Consider the following 19,275-nt stretch of genomic DNA (forward strand, 5'->3'; position numbering starts at 1 on the left):
GTATACCGTAAGCATATGATTATCGCAAACATAAATTTATATAGGATACCAATTGTTCAAAGCGTTTACAAAACATGATATCTTCAAAATACATAGTAAGATTTCAAAACATTTTAAGTTATAACAATGAAATCCTTCAAAAAGTGGTATCTTACGATGCATGTGAGGTCCCTACTTATATTCCATGACTTCGGTTTTAACCTGAAAAACATACTCGAAATCGTCAACATAATGTTGGTGAGTTCACAAGTTTTATAGTCGTAATGTAAAACGGTTTTCCAGGAAACAATAAAAAGGTTTACGTGCTCGTAATACGAAAACATTCTTGCTGAAAACGTTAGTAGGAATTATTATCCACAATTAGAAATAAATTTTCATAAAAACATCACAAATATTCCAAAGACCATATTTAGAAAGCGTTTTCCCTTAATAATGACCAATAACAGTAATAATATAGGGGTCGTAACCAGTAATCGTTTCCTAAAAGAAACTTCAGTATCAACAGTGATCTTGTGTATAAGTATGATTCAATCCTCATGGGTCTAGGTCTAGCTTGGACTACAATTATGTTATTATATGAGCTTATATCCAACACTTGACCTATAAATCATATGAGCTTCATCTAAGATTCGACCTCTGAGATCTCCATGGCGTGGAATCCACATACGGTCAAACCTAGTTTTAACACCATGTGTGTTTTCCATCAACTCGTCTTGCTGGCCATAAATTCTTTCTTTCTTTATTAACCTTTCGTCTACTAACACCTCTGACTGTATCTTGATGATTTCTTCAAAAAGACTTGAGTTCATAATCAACTGGTATAACTTCACTGTTGCAAGGACTTCCTCATTCTTACGGCTTAACGCTTCGGCGACTACATCAGCTTTACCAGGGTAGTACTTAATATCGCAGTCGTAATCCTTTATCAATTATAACCATCTCCTCTGCCTCATGTTTAGCTCTTTCTGCTCGAAGAAGTACTTTAAACTTTTATGATCTGTATAGATAGTACACTTAGTACCGTATAGGTAATGCCTCCATATCTTTAAGGCATCCACTACTGCTGCTAGCTCTAAATCATGCTTCGGATAAGTACTCTCATGAACTTTCAACTCTCTAGACGCGTAAGCTATCACCTTTCCTCGTTGCATCAACACGCAACCTAACCCACAATGTGAAGCATCCGTACAAACAACCAAATCCTCGTCACCATCGGGTAAAGAAAGGATTGGAGCTTGCGTGAGTCTCTTCTTTAACTCCTGAAAAGCCTCTTCCTGAAACTTACCCCAACTGAACACTATCGACTTTCGGGTCATACTGGTCAACGGTGCGGCTATCTTGGAGAAACCTTCGATGAATCTCCTATAGTAGCCAGCTAACCCTAGGAAGCTTCGTATATCAGTCGGATTCTGTGGAGTCTTCCAATTCGTTATAGCCTCAATCTTAGCTGGGTCCACGGTAATCCCTTCAGGATTGATCACGTGACCTAGAAATTGTACTTCTCGCAACCAGAACGCGTATTTCGAAAACTTAGCATACAACTTCTCTTTCTTCAGAGTCTCCAATACTTCCTTGATGTTCAACATGATCAGACTCGCTCTTTGAATAAATCAATATATTGTCGATGAAGACAGTAACTGACTTATCCAACATTGGCCGACACACCCTATTCATCGTGTCCATAAATGCTACAGGAGCATTTGTTAGACCGAATGAAATTACGAGGAACTCGTAGTGTCCATACCGCGTCCGAAACGCTATTTTAGGGATGTCTGCCTCTTTCACCTTCAACTGATGATAGCCTGATCTGAGATCTATTCGTGAGAACCAACTTGAACCTTGCAGTTGGTCAAATAGATCATCAATCCTTGGCAAATGATATCTATTCTTTACCGTAAGCTTATTCAACTCACGATAATCAATGCACATTCTCATACTTCCATCCTTTTTCTTCACGAACAACACCGGTGCTGAACATTCTCATTCTCATACTTTATAAAAACGTAAACTTTAAGATCAAAACGTACCTTTTCGTGTTTGTTTGGCTTAGTCACGGACCTTAGATCTTGTATTTATCTTGCGTATTGAAGGATCTATCAAGAATCTCGTTTGCTTGGCCTTGGATCTCACTCTCGCTCTCGGCCGTATATAGGTGTAAGTGTATGTGTGTGTTTTTGAGTGTGTAGAGATTAGGATGGAAATGAATGAGGGTTTAGGGTTTTAGGTTGGTTTAGGGGATATTTATATCCCTTAAAGCCCATGGACCTAAGGCCCATTCCCATTTAACCCACCTTAATTAATCTAAGTCCATGATCCGTTATTTACTCGATATTAATTAATAAATAATGCGAAATCCCTAAACGCAACTTTCTTTATTTAGCATCATAATATTCAGGATGTTACACTAATGGGATTAGAAGAGAAGGGAGGGATACTAACGTTAATGTAAGATGAAGGTTTAATTTGTTTTAAAATAGGATTATAGGGGCAGAGGAAGGGATAATTTTGGTAGTAACATGTATCAAATTGGGGATTTAATCAAAACAAGAGTGCCGAGGGGGCTTCTAGTTATGGCTTTAATGCTTATCAAAAGGCTGATATTGATGTAGCTGGTACTATCTATGAGGGGGCTTCCTTTGAAGGTTGTGATAATAGTAATGGTGTAAATGGATTACCTCTTAAAAGGGCAATATGGAGATATTGCGATTTTAAGAATGTGATATATCTCTAATTTTAAGAATGAGAATAAGCCAGAAACTTCTAATTCTAAGATTAATAATAATGTGAACATTAGTTGAGATAGGTTATTAGCTGTGTCGGGATAGAATCTAAAGTGTATGATATATTTATAAGAGGTTTTGGATTAATAGCATTTTTCCAAATGTTTACTTATCTTAGGGGATTAAGCTTTCTAGAGTTGCAACTTTGACCTAAGAACATAATTATAGTTTCTCAAATGTCGTATGGATGAGAGCATGAATGTATATGTGAATAATATTACATCTTTTAAGGTTACCTATTTCCTATTGTATTTGGGGCTTGTGATTAAAGAAAGTAATGTGGTTTTGAATGCTTTGCCTAATTTGGGGGGTGAACATGGTAATATGGTAGGGTATAAGAAGAGAAATGTGACTACTAAGGATGCGTGAGTTGTTGCTAATAGAGGCAAGATTAAACAAAGATGTTAATAAGAAACTATTTAATGCTAAGGCTAAGGAGATTGGTAAATGCTTGGTTACTATGAAGGAGTTACCATCATTGAGAAATTATTTAATTTGTTGTATGTGGGTGTTGCTGATTTATTTATTTTAATCCAGTGGCGTAACCCGTTATCTACCAAATTTGCATCGATGTTGTAATGTGCGAGTTCGTTCGATACCAACCAAATTTCCGACGGTTCAGCGTCGCAACGCTCGATTTTTTATTAATAAGCTAATTTGTTGTGTTTTGGTGTTGATGAATTTATTTTTTTTGTTTAATTCCTATACTATGACCGATACCGAAAAAATTCGCATTCTGTCGCCAGGTAGAGGTTTTTTTTACTTTATTACAAGTTAAACGTATATACAAATTTAGCCCCACGCAACACACAAGTAACGCTAACTAGTTATATCAATGGATCTTTGGTCCCAATAGAAAGAATAAAACATAAATGTCAGGAGAAATTAAATTATACTTAACTCTAGCATATATTAAAAGTTTTTCATAATGATTATTCATTAATCAACTTAAATTACATACGATAGTTTAATAATTAGTGACATGTTTTAGGATCTGGAATTGATACTCTACAAGCTTGTGAAACTTTTTTAGCGCCTGGCATTTGGAGATATTTTCCGAGTGAAGGGTCCTTCACATAGCCACAAAGGCTCGACTTTTGTGCATTGAGCTCTTGGCAACATGAGGAATCCGACGGTGGTGCTCGGTTACCAATTATAAAAGTTAGGCACGGCGACAGTTTCGCCGGGTTGCAATCGACCGCCATACTGAGGTTCACATGCATCATAAGATTTGTCATAACTACAATCACCATTACCCAAAGAAAACTATAAACCTTCATTTTCAAAACAAGAAAATATTGATGAGAGGAAATGATAATTTTATGTTATGGTATGAAATTAACTAAGTTTTTCAATGGTATTTATAGACGCTGAAAATACAAGTATGTGAGATCTTGACCGTTTATTATTAGATCAACGGGGGCAAAAGAAAACAATTGATATAAGGGGAGGGTGTGGTCCCTACCATACCTAGCACTGACCTGGGTAGTTGGCATAATGATGGAGACTTATCTTTATTTGACATTGAGTAAATATAGAAAAATGGTATAGTTTAGAAGTAGAGTAAATTGTTGTTAAAAAATAAAAAAAAAATATACCTAACACCATATTTTTCCATATCAACACCATATCATTTACCCTATTCCATTCATAATCCATCCGTAAACCAATGGTGGGGTCTTATGCCGCATCCAACTTAACTGATGCTACTTTTTTTTAAATAATTTAGAATGGCAGCTCACACAATTCTAACTTTACTTTTAGATTGGACCGTTTTTATAACCATGAGACTTGAACTCTTACTATTTTCAAATCAAAAAGTCTTATCAAACACCTTATTACCATTGGGCCAAAGGCCATTCGATGGTTATTTTTGAATAAAAATAAACGTAAACTCATTAAAGAATTTAGATTATATGTCACAAATAAAACAAAAATCACATAAATAAAATTAGTGTTTCATAAAAAAAATTAGGATGATCTTTAATTATTATCCTTGGTGCCATATGGGTAAACGTTGTATCATCTATCAAACGGTATTGGTGTTTAGCCATATTTAAAAGATTGATCACATCAACTTTTCTTCAAGTGACGACTAACAAGGTTGTTCTAGATGACATTAAACCTCATAAATTTCACTCTCAAATCCCTCCTACCAGTTCAAGTTAAGCTTAGGTTGCTGCCACAGCCGGGTTTTAGAAACCAAATAAATTATAAAAAGAATTTAATTGTAACCAACAAGATATAAATAGTAATGTTCGTTATTATAAAATTATATAATTTTTAATGGCTTTAAACAAATACATGATTCAATTTTCATAAAGATTTTATACAAATACAAAATTTTAAAAGTAAATAGTCCTTAGATATATTAATACTAAAAAAATTCAATTATAATCAAGGAGCAGATAATGTGTAACAAACTGTGTTGTTACCCTCTTTTGAATGTCAAAACTAATTCTATTGAGAAATGAAAACACCAACACTCTTAATATAATAAATAAAAATAATGATTGTGACATTTGGCACCTAATTAGATCATCCTTGTGTTACTTGGCACCTCTTTTGTTAACAATCTATACTATATAATAAATAAATATTTTTAATGCCACATGACATCACACAAGATAATACCCTATAAAATTTTTCAACATCTCTCTCTTATTAAATACATTTCTCATTCTTATTAAATAGTTTTATATTTATCTTTTTTCTTTTTAATTTATTATTTTCTCTTTCTAATAATTATTTTTTGATTCAAAAAATTTAATACTAACATATGTATGTTATGTAGTTTAATATAAATATATTGTATTAGTTGTTAATATTAAGCTTAAATAAGTAACGATTTTTATGTTGATTTAGATAAAATAATTAATTTTAATTTCAAAGAAATAAATTTCATTTTATGCTTGTTTTATGAAGATTAATAAAAGCAAAAGCCAATCATTAACGATGGTTGATTTGTTTTTGATACAACCTATTTTAACGCATGATAAGATATGTGTTTTATTATCTAAAGTTGAAAAAAAAATCGAAACTGCTAATTTTGATATGGATGTTAAAATTACAAATAAAATTTTTGAGACTTTGAATTTTCAACAACTTTTTATTTCCATATCGTGTAATGTGTAATTTATTCTAACATATATTATATCTTTTGAACATATGTTTTGTGTTTCATGTTGTGTTATTATTTAAATAAATTTATTTATTTTAACTCGTGTTCTACATGGGTCTTAATGTCATATGTCATTACACATGAGATGAGTGATCCTTACAAAATTTTCTCACATCTTTCTCATATTAAATATATTTTTCTTTTTCTTATTAATAGGTTTATATATTTTTTTTCTTCTATCTTTTTAATCTATTATTTTCTCTTTTTCATAGTTATTTTTTATAACTATTTCATGGTTTAAAAAATTTAATACCAACATAAATATATTATTTAATTTTATATAAAAAAATATTTTGTATTAGTTATTAATATTAAACTTTTATAAGTAACGAATTTTCACGTTAAATTAGACAAAATAATTAATTTCAAATATCAAAGAAATAAATTTTTACTTTATGTTTGTTTTGCAATGAAAATTAATAAAAACTAAGGCATAAACGCTTTAGATGGTTTGTTTGTTTTTTTGGGCACATGTTTTAACACGTGATCAGTTATGTGTTCCATTGTTATGTTTTCCATTATCTAGAGTTGAACCCAAAATTAAAGTGAAACTACTAATTTTAATATTTAATATTAATATGAAGGATAAAGTTACAAATTAAATTAAAAAAATTGTATACAAAGAGATATTTAGAGATTTACATATTTTCAACTTTTAATTTCTGTATTATGTATTGTGTAATTTATTTTACCATATTATATTTTTTATATGTTGAACATATTTTTTATATTTCACAATGTTATTTATTTTAACCTGTGTTCTACACGGGTACCTAACCTAGTGTTTATATATATATAAAGGTTTAAAGGAAAACTATGTTTCATCCCACATTACTTTATCACAAAAGTAAATAGGGGACCAACAATTATAAAATGAAGTGCATTAAACATATCTTTAAATAGTGAATGACTTATTGTGTACAACTACTTAGTTTTAAAAATATTTATATTATGCGGAAGAGTTTTTTCCTGTTCTTGTTGCCAGCTCAAAGAGTTTTTTTCGGTTTGTGAATAACCGTCCAATTTTTTATTTTTTGGTTTATTTGCCTATATTTGGACTGATGACTTTCGTCGTCTGGTTCGATCTGATTTCTAAAATATTGCTTGTATCTCAAATGGGTCAAATAGATTATTTTTGTGTAAAGTTTGGATGAATATATTTGCATATGTGAAAGTTTTGTTCTTTCTAATAAGCATATTGGTTTTGCTGCTGAACTCCTTAATAATTTTTGAAGTTATTATTTACCTGCACACTTGATATATAATATTTTAGCTTCTTACTTGACCCATTCTAATTTTGCTACCATCACAATCTAACTTTGGTTACTTTACAATAACATGTGTTAAGACCCGACGAGTAAAAAACCGTAAACTAAACCGTAACCAAACTGTTAGATACGGTTCGCTTTGGTTCTGTTTTATACTTTAAACGATTCGATTTAAGTTTTTAACAATAAAAAACTACTTCTAATAGCTTGGTTCATGGTTTGACCTAAAAATATAACCGTGAACAACCCTATGCTTGTCACCCCCCCCCCCCTTTAGGCCTGGGCGTATGACCAACAGTTGGTACCACATTTGTAAATAAATCAGAGTTACGTGTTAAAACGGAAGTTTTTTTATAAATATGTGGATTTAAAAGATAATATTTACATTATACAAAAACGGAACAAAAGTTTTCGTTTAAAATTCCTTGTTTTAATTTACAAAACCACCATTCATTAATATTTAAGCTTAACAAAAAGATCCGAGCCATCAAATATCTTGAGCACTTCGTTCTTCAAACCCTAATCTTAGTTACCTACAAAATGTTAGAAAATACGTCAGCAACGAATGCTGGTAAATATGCCGACGCAATAATATTTTTCTTTTACTTTATTACCCCTCGAGGTTACGTAAGCCTCGGCCCATCGTGGCTTAGGAATAACAAAGTTATAATACAATTTACAAACTGAAGTCTCTACCTAAATATCCCAGCAAATACCGCAGCGTTTGACTTAGTTAAGTATCAATCGTATACACATGGTAGTGCTCCCCGCAGGAAAGCATAATATGACCAGGTGTGGTGCGATGTGCCCACCGCGTACTACCACATATGTAAGGATCCAGACAAACGTACACGACAGTCAGAGGGATAGGCTTTTACTTTTGTTTATAAATTTTTTAGAGACACGTAGTCTCATGTAAACCTTTTCATATAATACATTTGACTTGTTTTAAAACAAGTTGTAAAGTTTGGTGCGTATTCACCTTTTCGATTTAAAATCCATATATATTTTAAATATGATTTTGATGATAATTTAACCCATGAACATGTAAGTGAAACATGATTTAAATATTAAAATACCTTATCATACAAACGTACGGAACAATATAGAGCGTTGATTTCAATTTTAGATTCAGTTGCATTCAGTTGGATCAGATTCAATTTATTTTAAGCGAGAAGGGTATGATAGTCTTTTGATACGCAATCTAAATTAAGTAATTTGCGTATAAACGATTATGGTATCCTGATTTATATTTTAATCAAATCAATTTATTTTTTACGAACCATTTTTGAAGCGATTTATATCTTAATCAAATCAATTGTGTATACGAACCAGTTTTGAGTTTTGAACTCAAAACTGATTCTTTATCTAGGATTTTGAAATGGAAAACGATCGTGAATTTAAGTTTGCTCTGTTTGAAATAATTGATATGTAGTTGTATAGTATGGTTAATCATGTTCTTGTTTTCATAAATAATCGGATATGCTTCTACATGTTAGTGTTTTATGAGTTTAGATTATTTGAGCGTTTACGAACGTATATAACATGGTTGTATATTTAAATAAGTTTTTGAGTGTTTTACGTGCGATTTAACATGATAGTATTTGAAGTTTAGTATGTGAGTGTTTTACGATAGTAAGATGATAGTTTATTTAGCTTAGTTTGTGAGCGTTTTACGAGCGCAGTTAACATGATAGTAATATAAGTTTGGTTTGTGAGCGCTTTACGAACGTAGTTAACATGATAGTATTTGTATGAGCATTTCATGAGCGTCTAATATTAATTTATTTATTTATTATTTTTTTTTTCAGATGATGCAAGTATTTTAGTAAAAGATCAAGGAAATGACATTATTTCTTGAAGTTGTGTGTGAGAGAAGACGATGATGGCGAGAGTGAATAAAGTATTAGGTCTTAAAATTGGTGAAGTGTGAAAAAAAGGACGTGTTACGGTTTTAAGGTTAAGAAAAGGAAAACTACTTGGCATTTAATAGTAATAAATATCTCATTGGTGGAAGAATGAGATGGCTCGGTGAGATGAAAGGGAAATTAGTGACCTAATGATTATAAATATATGGCATTGGGTACTCGTATTGGTACTTGAGTAATCACGGTATCATACTGATTCATTAGGGTGAGTAATGAAAATGCTAATGGATTAGAAGAATGGGGGTTGTTTGGGTTGTTGCTGATAGAGGCTAGAAAAAAATGCTTCTACTAAGAAACTATTTAATGCTAAAGCCAAGGTGATTGGGAAATACTTAGTTACTACGAAGGAATTACCATTAATTGAGACATTTAAGTCTTTCTAAGTTTGTATGCTGTGGATATCAACAAGTTTGTATTTAGCACTAATATTGAATCTAGGCTTGAAAGAAGACTAAGGTGGATAACGTGCCTTCTATTGAAGCAGCTGCTCGTAAAATTCAGGTGATTTGCTTAAGGAGGTTGTGGAGATTATCGCCTAATGTAAACTTCCAGAGAAAGTTAAGATGAATATCCTTTTGGTTATAAGGAAGTTAGGGAATTGGTGTTGGTTTCAGTTAATTATTAGTTAAAACCTTTGAGTTGTTCACAGTTTATGGTATTTGGGAAAGATTTTAATTCTTGTGTGTCTACTTTTATTTTAAGAGATTAGGGATAAAGTCAATAAGCTTGATGATGTTGTTGCTAGTGAGAAAGTTAAGAGAAACTCAGTTATTTTGGCTGATGCTGATTGGTTTGTTACGGTGTGGAAGAATAGTAGGCATGTTAGTTCTATTGGGTGAGTAATGAAAATGCTAATGGGATTAGAAGATGTGGGGGGGGGGGGGGGTACTAACGTTAATGTAAGATGGAGGTTTAGTTAGTTTTAAAATAGGATTTATAAGAGCAGAGGTAGGAATAATTTTGGTAGTAACATGTATCAAAGAGGGGATTCTAATAAAAACAAGAGTGCTGAAAGGGCTTCTAGTTATGGCTTTAATGCTTATCAAAAGGCTGATATTGATGTAGTAGTACTATCTATAAGGGGGCTTCCTTTGAAGGCTGCGGTAAGAGTAATTGTGTAAATGGGTTAGCTCTTAAAAGGGCAATATGGAGATATTATGATTTTAAGAATGAGATATATCTCTGATTTTAAGAATGAGAATAGGCCAGTAACTTCTAATTCTAACTTCTAATTCTAAGATTAATAATAATGTGAATATTAGTTGAGATAGGCTATTAGCTGTGTCAGGATAGAATCTAAAGTGTATTGATATATTTATATGAGGTTTTGGATTAATATCATTTTTCCAAATGTTTACTTATCTTAGGGGATTAAACTTTCTAGAGTTGCAACTTTGACCTAAGAACATAATTATAGTTTCTCAAATGTCGTATGGATGAAAGCATGAATGTGTATGTGAATAATATTACATCTTTTAGGGTTACCTATTTCCTATTGTATTTGGGGCTTGTGATTAAGGAGAGTAATGTGGTTTTGAATGCTTTGCCTAATTTGGTGGTCAACATGGTAATATGGCAGGGTATAAGAAGAGAAAGGTGACTAGTAAGGATGCAGGGGTTGTTGCTGATAGACGCAAGATAAAAAAAAGAGCTTCTAACAAGAACTATTTAATGCTAAGGCTAAGGAGATTGGTAAATACTTGGTTACTAAAAAGAAGTTACCATTCATTGAGAAACCAAAGACTATTAATAGTTCTGTATGATGTGGATATCAACAAGAAGGTTGTATTTAGCACTAATATCGAATATGGGGCTCGAAAGAAGACTTCGGTGGATAACTTGTCTTCTATTGATGCGACTGTTTGTAAAATTCAGGCGATATGCTAAAGGAGGTTGTTCAGATTAATGCTTAGTGTAAACTTCTAGAGAAAGTTAAGATTGAATATCACTTTGGTTATGAGGAAGTTGGGTTGGTTTTAGACTTTCAGTTGAATATTAGTTAAAACCTTTTGAGTTATTTGGATAAGATTTTAATTCTTATGTGTCTATACTTTTATTTGAAGAGATTATGGATAAAGCCAATAAGCTTGATGATGTTGTTGCTAGTGAGAAAGTGAAGAGAAATTCAGTTATTTTGGTTGATGTTGATTGGTTTCTTACCATGGGGAAGAATAATAGATCAGTTAGGACTGTTGGGGTAGGTAATGAGAATGCTAATGGGATTAGAAGACGGGGTAGGGGGTACTAACATTCATGTAAGGTGAAGGTTTAATTAGTTTTAAAATAGAATTTATAGGGGCAGAGGTAGGAATAATTTTGGTGGTAACATGTATCAAAGAGGGTATTCTAATCAAAACAAGAGTGCCGAGGGGGCTTCTAGTTATGGCTTTAATTCTTATCAAAAGGCTTATATTGATGTAGCTGGTTACATCTCCGAGGTGGCTTTCGTTGATTGTTGTAATGGTGTAAATGGGTTACCTCTTCGATCCTTTTAATCCAGTCCATATAATGTCTTTTTCGGGAGCCACAGGAAATGCATCTCACGTGCATCAATTAGTAGGTATGAGAGGATTAATGTCGGATCCCCAAGGGCAAATGATTGATTTGTCCATTCAAAGCAATTTACGCGAAGGACTCTCTTTAACTGAATATATTATTTCTTGCTAAGGAGCCCGGAAAGGGGTTATGGATACCGATATACGAACATTTAAGACTTTCTAAGTCTGTATGTTGTGGATATCAACAAGGTTGTATTTAGCACTAATATTGAATCTGGGGCTGGAAAGAAGACTAAGGTGGATAACATGCCTTCTATTGAAGCAGCTGCTTGTAAAATTCAGGCGATATGCTTATGGAGGTTGTTGAGATTAATGCCTAATGTATACTTCAAGAAAAAGTTAAGATGAATATCCTTATGGTTATGAGGAAGTTGGGGAATTGGTGTTGATTTCAGTTAATTATTAGTTAAAACCTTTTGAGTTGTTCACAGTGTATGGTATTTAGGTAAGATTTTAATTCTTGTGTGGCTAATTTTATTTTAAAAGAGTAGGGATAAAGCCAATAAGCTTGATGATGTTGTTGCTAGTGAGAACGTGAAGAGAAATTCAGTTATTTTGGCTGATGTTGATTGGTTTGTTACGTTGTGGAAGAATAATAGGCCTGTTAGGACTATTGGGGTGATTAATGAAAATGCTAATGGGATTAGAAGATTGGGGGGGGGGGGGGGGTTTACTAACGTTAATGTAAGATGAAGGTTTAATTAGTTTTAAAATAGGATTTATAGGGGCAGAGGTAGGAATAATTTTGGTGGTAACATGTATCAAAGAGGGGATTCTAATCAAAACAAGAGTGCTAAGGGGCTTCTAGTTATGGCTTTAATGCTTATCAAAAGGCTGATATTGATGTAACTGGTACAATCAATAAGGGGGCTTCCTTTGAAGGTTGTGGTAAGAGTAATGGTGTAAATGGGTTACCTCTTAAAAGGGCAATATGCAAATATTGTGATTTTAAGAATGAGATATATCTCCGGTTTTAAGAATGAGAACAAGAAATTAACTTCTAATTCTAAGATTAATAATGTGAGTATTAGTTGAGAAAGGCTATTAGCTATGTCGGTATATAATCTAAAGTGTATGATATATTTATAAGAGGTTTTGGATTAATAGCATTTTTTCAAATGTTTACTTATCTTAGGGGATTAAACTTTCTAGAGTTGCAACTTTGACCTAAGAACATAATTATAGTTTCTCAAATGCCGTATGGATAAGAGCATGAATGTGTATGTGAATAATATTACATCTTCAAGGGTTACCTATTTCCTATTGTATTTGGGGCTTGTGATTAAGGAGAGTAATGTGGTTTTGAATGATTTGCCTAGTTTGGGGGGTCAACATGGTAATATTGCAGGGTATAAGAAGAGAAAGGTGACTAGTAAGGATGCAGGGGTTGTTGCTGATAGAGGCAAGATAAAGAAAAAGCTTCTAATAAGAACTATTTAATGCTAAGGCTAAGGAGATTGGTAAATACTTGGTTACTAAAAAGGATTTACTATTCATAGAGAAACCAAAGACTATTTATAGTTCTGTATGATGTGGATATCAACAACAACGTTGTATTTAGCACTAATATCGAATATGGGGGTCGAAAGAAGACTTAGGTGGATAACGTGTCTTCTATTGATGCAACTGCTTGTAAAACTCAGGCGATATGCTTAAGGAGGTTGTTGAGATTAATGCTTAGTGAAAACTTCTAGAGAAAGCTAAGATTGAATATCCTTTTGGTTGTGAGGAAGTTGGGGAAGTGGTGTTGGTTTCTGACTTTCAGTTGAATATTAGTTAAAACCTTTTGAGTTATTTGGGTAAGATTTTAATTCTTGTGTGTCTATACTTTTATTTGAAGAGATCATGGATAAAGCCAATAAGCTTGATGATGTTGTTGCTAGTGAGAAAGTAAAGAGAAATTCAGTTATTTTGGCTGATGCTGATTGGATTGTTACGGTGTGGAAGAATAATATGCCTGTTAGGACTATTGGGTTGAGTAATGAAAATGCTAATGGGATTAGAAGATGGGCGGGGGGGGGGGGGGGGGCGGGGGTTTACTAACGTTAATGTAAGATGAAGGTTTAATTAGTTATAAAATAGGATTTATAAGAGCAGAGGTAGGAATAATTTTGGTAGTAACATGTATCAAAGAGGGGATTCTAATCAAAACAAGAGTGCTGAGGGGGCTTCTAGTTATGGCTTTAATGCTTATCTAAGGGCTGATATTGATGTAACTGGTACTATCTCCGAGGTGGCTTTCGTTGATTGGTGTAATGGTGTAAATGGGTTACCTCTTGAAAGGGGGTATGGAGAATTTGTGATTTTAAGAATGAGAATAAGCCAGTGAATTCTAATTATATATTCTATGATTAATAATAGTGTGAATATTAGCTGAGATAGGCGATTGAAACTAAAGTGTATGAAATATTTAAAGAGGTTTTGGATTATTAGCATTTTTCCTAATGTTTACTTATCTGAGAGGATTAAGCTTTCTAGAGGTTGCAACTCTGATCTAAGAACGTAACTATAGTTTCTCAAAAGGTGTATAGATGAGAGCATGAATGTGTATGTGAATAATTTTACAGCTTTTAAGTTTGTATGTATTCTATTGTATTTGGGGCTTGTAGTTAAGAAGAGTAATGTGGTTTTGCATGTTTTACATAATTATTGTGGTGGGGGGGGGGGGGGGGCATGGTAGGTATAAGAAGAGAAAGGTGACTAGTAAGGATGTTTGGGTTGTTGCTGATAGAGGCTAGATAAAAAATGCTTCTACTAAGAAACTATTTAATGCTAAAGCCAAGGAGATTGGTAAATACTTAGTTACTAATTACTATTCATTGAGACATTTAAGACTATTTCTAAGTCTGTATGTTGGGGACGTCAACAAGGTTGTATTTAACACTAATATTGAATCTAGGCTGGAAAGAAGACTAAGGTGGATAACGTGCCTTCTATTGAAGCAACTGCTCGTAAAATTCAGGCGATATGCTTAAGGAGGTTGTTGAGATTAATGCCTAGTGTAAACTTCCAGAGAAAGTTAAGATGAATATCCTTTTGGTTATGAGGAAGTTGGGGAATTGATATCGGTTTCAGTTAATATTTAGTTAAAACCATTGAGCTGTTCACAGTGTATGGTATTTGGGTAAGATTTTAATTCTTGTGTGTCTATACTTTTATTTGAAGAGATTAGGGATAAAGAAAATAAGCTTGATGATGTTTTTGCTAGTGACAAAGTGTTGTTGCTAGTGAGAAAGTGAAGAGAAATTCAGTTATTTTGGCTGATGCGGATTGGTTTGTTACGGTAGGGAAGAATAATAGGCATGTTAGGACTATTGGGGTGAGTAATGAAAATGCTAATGGGATTACAAGGGGGATTACTAACGTTAATGTAAGATGAAGGTTTAATTAATTTTAAAATAGGATTTATAGGGGTAGAGGTAGGAATAATTTTGGTAGTAACATGTATCGTAGAGAGGATTCTAATCAAAACAAGAGTGCTGAGGGGGATTCTAGTTATGGCTTTAATGCTTATCAAAAGGCTGATATTGATGTAGCTGGTACTATCTATGAGGGGGCTTCCTTTGAAGGTTGTGGTAAGAGTAATGGTGTAAATAGGTTATCTCTTAAAAGGGCAATATGGAGATAATGCGATTTTAAGAATGAGATATATCTCCGATTTTAAGAATGAGAATAAGCCAGTAACTTGTAATTCTAAGATTAATAATAATGTGAAAATTAGTTGAGATAGGCTATTAGATGTGTTGGTATAGAATCTAAAGTGTATGATATATTTATAAGTGGTTTTGGATTAATAGCATTTTTCCAAATGTTTACTTATCTTAGGGGATTAAACTTTCTAGATTTGCAACTTTGACCTAAGAACATAATTACAGTTTCTCAAATGTCATATGGATGAGTGCATGAATGTGTATGTGAATAATATTACATCTTTTGAGGTTACCTATTTCCTATTGTATTTGGGGCTTGTGATTAAGGAGAGTAATGTGGTTTTGAGTGCTTTGCCTAATTTGGGGGTCAACATGGTAATATGGTAGGGTATACGAAGAGAAAGGTGACTAGTAAGGATGCGAGGGTTGTTGCTGATAGAGGCAAGATAAAAAAAGCTTCTAATAAGAAACTATTTAATGCTAAGGCTAAGGAGATTGGTAAATACTTGGTTACTAAGAAGGAGTTACCATTCATTGAGAAACTAAAGACTATTTATAGTTTTGTATGATGTGGATATCAACAACAAGGTTGTATTTAGCACTAATATTGATTATGGGGCTGGAAAGAAGACTTAGGTGGATAACATGTCTTCTATTGATGCAACTGCTTGTAAAACTCAGGCGATATGCTTAAGGAGGTTATTGATATTGATGTAGTTGGTACTATCTTCGAGGTCGCTTTCGTTGATTGTTGTAATGGTGTAAATGGGTTACCTCTTGAAAGGGGGTATGGAGAATTTGTGATTTTAAGAATGAGAATAAGCCAGTGAATTCTAATTATATATTCTATGATTAATAATAGTGTGAATATTAGCTGAGATAGGCGATTGAAACTAAAGTGTATGATATATTTAAAGAGGTTTTGGATTAATAGCAGTTTTCCTAATGTTTAATTATCTGAGAGGATTAAGCTTTCTAGAGGTTGCAACTCTGACCTAAGAACGTAACTATAGTTTCTCAAAAGTTGTATGGATGAGAGCATGAATGTGTATGTGAATAATTTTACAACTTTTAAGTTTGTCAGTATTCGATTGTATTTGGGGCTTGTGGTTAAGAAGAGTAACGTGGTTTAGAATGCTTTGCCATTTTGGGGTGGGGGGGGGGGGGGGACGTTAACAGGGTAGGTATAAAAAGAGAAAAGTGACTAGTAAGGATGTTTGGGTTGTTGCTTATAGAGACTAGATAAAAAATGCTTCTACTAAGAAACTATTTAATGCTAAAGCCAAGGAGATTGGTAAATACTTAGTTACTAAGAATGAATTACCATTAATTGAGACATTTAAGACTTTCTAAGTCAGTATGTTGTGGATATAAACAAGGTTGTATTTAGCACTAATAATGAATTTGGGGCTGGAAAGAATACTAAGGTGGATAATGTGCTTCTATTGAAGCAACTACTCGTAAAATTCAGGCGATATGCTTAAGGAGGTTGTTGAGATTAATGCCTAGTGTTAACTATCAGAAAAAGTTAAGATGAATATCCTTTTGGTTATGAGGAAGTTGGGGGAATAGGTATTGGTTTAAGTTAATATTTATTTAAAACCTTTGAGTTGTTCACAGTGTATGGTATTTGGGTAAGACGTCAATTCTTGTGTGCATATACTTTTATTTGAAGAGATTAGGGATAAAGCCAATAAGCTTGATGATGTTGTTGCTAGTGAGAAAGTGAAGATAAATTGAGTTATTTTGGCTGATGCTGATTGGTTTGTTACGGTGGGGAAGAATAATAGGCATGTTAGGACTATTGGGGTGAGTAATGAAAATGCTAATGGGATTAGAAGAAGGGGGGGGGTACTAACGTTAATGTAAGATGAAGGTTTAATTAGTTTTAAAGTAGGATTATAGGGGCGGAGGTAGGAATAATTTTGGTAGTAACATGTATCATAGAGGGGATTCTAATCAAAACAAGAGTGCTGAGGGGGCTTCTAGTTATGGCTTTAATGCTTATCAAAAGGCTGATATTGATGTAGTTGGTACTATCTATAAGGGGCTTCCTATGAAGGTTGTGGTAAGAGTAATGGTGTAAATGGGTTACCTCTTAAAAGAGCAATATGCAAATATTGCGATTTTAAGAATGAGATATATCTCCGATTTTAAGATTGAGAACAAGCAATTTTCTAATTCTAAGATAAATAATAATGTGAATATTAGTTGAGATAGGCTATTAGCTGTATCGGGATATAATCTAAATTGTAAGATATATTTATAAGAGGTTCTGGATTAATAGCATTTTTCCAAATGTTTACTTATCTTAGGGGATTAAACTTTCTAGAGTTGCAACTTTAACCTAAGAACACAATTATAGTTTCTTATATGTTGTATGTATGAGAGCATGAATGTGTATGTGAATAATATTACATCTTTTAAGGTTACCTATTTCCTATCGTATTTGGGGCTTGTGATTATGGAGAGTAATGTGGTTTTGAATGCTTTTCCTAATTTGGGGGTCTATATGGTAATATGGTAAGGTATAAGAAGAGAAAGGTGACTAGTAAGGATGCGGGGGTTGTTGCTGATAGAGGCAAGATAAAAAAAACCTTCTGATAAGAAACTATTTAATGCTAAGGCTAAGGAGATTGGTAAATACTTGGTTACTAATGAGTTACCACTCATTGAGAAACTAAAGACAATTTATTGTTCTACATGATGTGAAAATCAACAAGGTTGTATTTAGCACTAATATCGATTATGGGGCTGGAAAGAATACATAGGTGGATAACGTGTCTTCTATTGATGCAACTGCTTGTAATACTCAGGCGATATGCTTAAGAAGATTGTTGAGATTAATGTTTAGTGTAAATTTCTAGAGAAAGTTAAGATTGAATATCCTTTTGGTTATGAGGAAATTGGAGAAGTGGTGTTGGTTTCACAAATATTAGTTAGAACCTTTTCGAGTTATTTGGGTAAGATTTTAATTGTGTGTCTATAATTTTATTTGAAAAGATTAGAGATAAAGCCAATAAGCTAGATGATGTTGTTGTTAGGGAGAAAGTGAAGAGAATTCAGCTATTTTGGTTTATGCTAATTGTTTTCTTACCGTGGGGAAGAATAATAGGTAAGTTAGGACTGTTGGGGTGGGTAATGAGAATGCTAATGGGATTAGAAGTTGGAGTGGGGGGGGGGGGGGTACTAACATTCATGTAAGGTGAAGGTTTAATTAGTTTTAAAATAGAATTTATAGGGGAGAGGTAGAAATAATTTTGGTGGTAACATGTATCAAAGAGGGGATTCTAATCAAAACAAGAGTGCTGAGGGGGCTTCTAGTTATGGCTTTATTGCTTATCAAAAGGCTAATATTGATGTAGCTGGTACTATCTCCGAGGTGGCTTTCGTAGATTGTTGTAATGGTGTAAATGGGTTACCTCTTAAAGGGGAATATGGAGAATTTGTGATTTTAAGAATGAGAATAAGCCAGTGACTTTTAATTCTATATGCTATGATTAATAATAGTGTGAATTTTAGCTGAGATAGGCGATTGAAACTAAAGTGTATGATATATTTAAAGAGGTTTTGGATTTAGCATTTTTCCTAATGTTTACTTATCTGAGAGGATTAAGCTTTCTAAAGGTTGCAACTATGACCAAAGAACGAAACTATAGTTTCTCAAAAGTTGTATGGATGATAGTATGAATGTGTATGTGAATAGTTTTACAACTTTTATATTTGTATGTATTCTATTGTATTTGGGGCTTGTAGTTAAGAAGAGTAATGTGTTTTTAAATGATTTGCCTACTTTTTTTTGGGGGGGGGGGTGGGTTGGTTTGAACAGGGTAGGTATTAGCAGAGAAAGGTGACTAGTAAGGATGTTTGGGTTGTTCCTGATAGAGGCTAGATAAAAAATGCTTCTACT

This window comes from Bidens hawaiensis, unplaced genomic scaffold (assembly GCF_021521415.1).
Source record: "Bidens hawaiensis isolate Kalapana, Puna unplaced genomic scaffold, B.hawaiensis_p1.1 tig00017568_1, whole genome shotgun sequence".
NCBI classification, from domain to species: Eukaryota; Viridiplantae; Streptophyta; class Magnoliopsida; order Asterales; family Asteraceae; genus Bidens; species Bidens hawaiensis.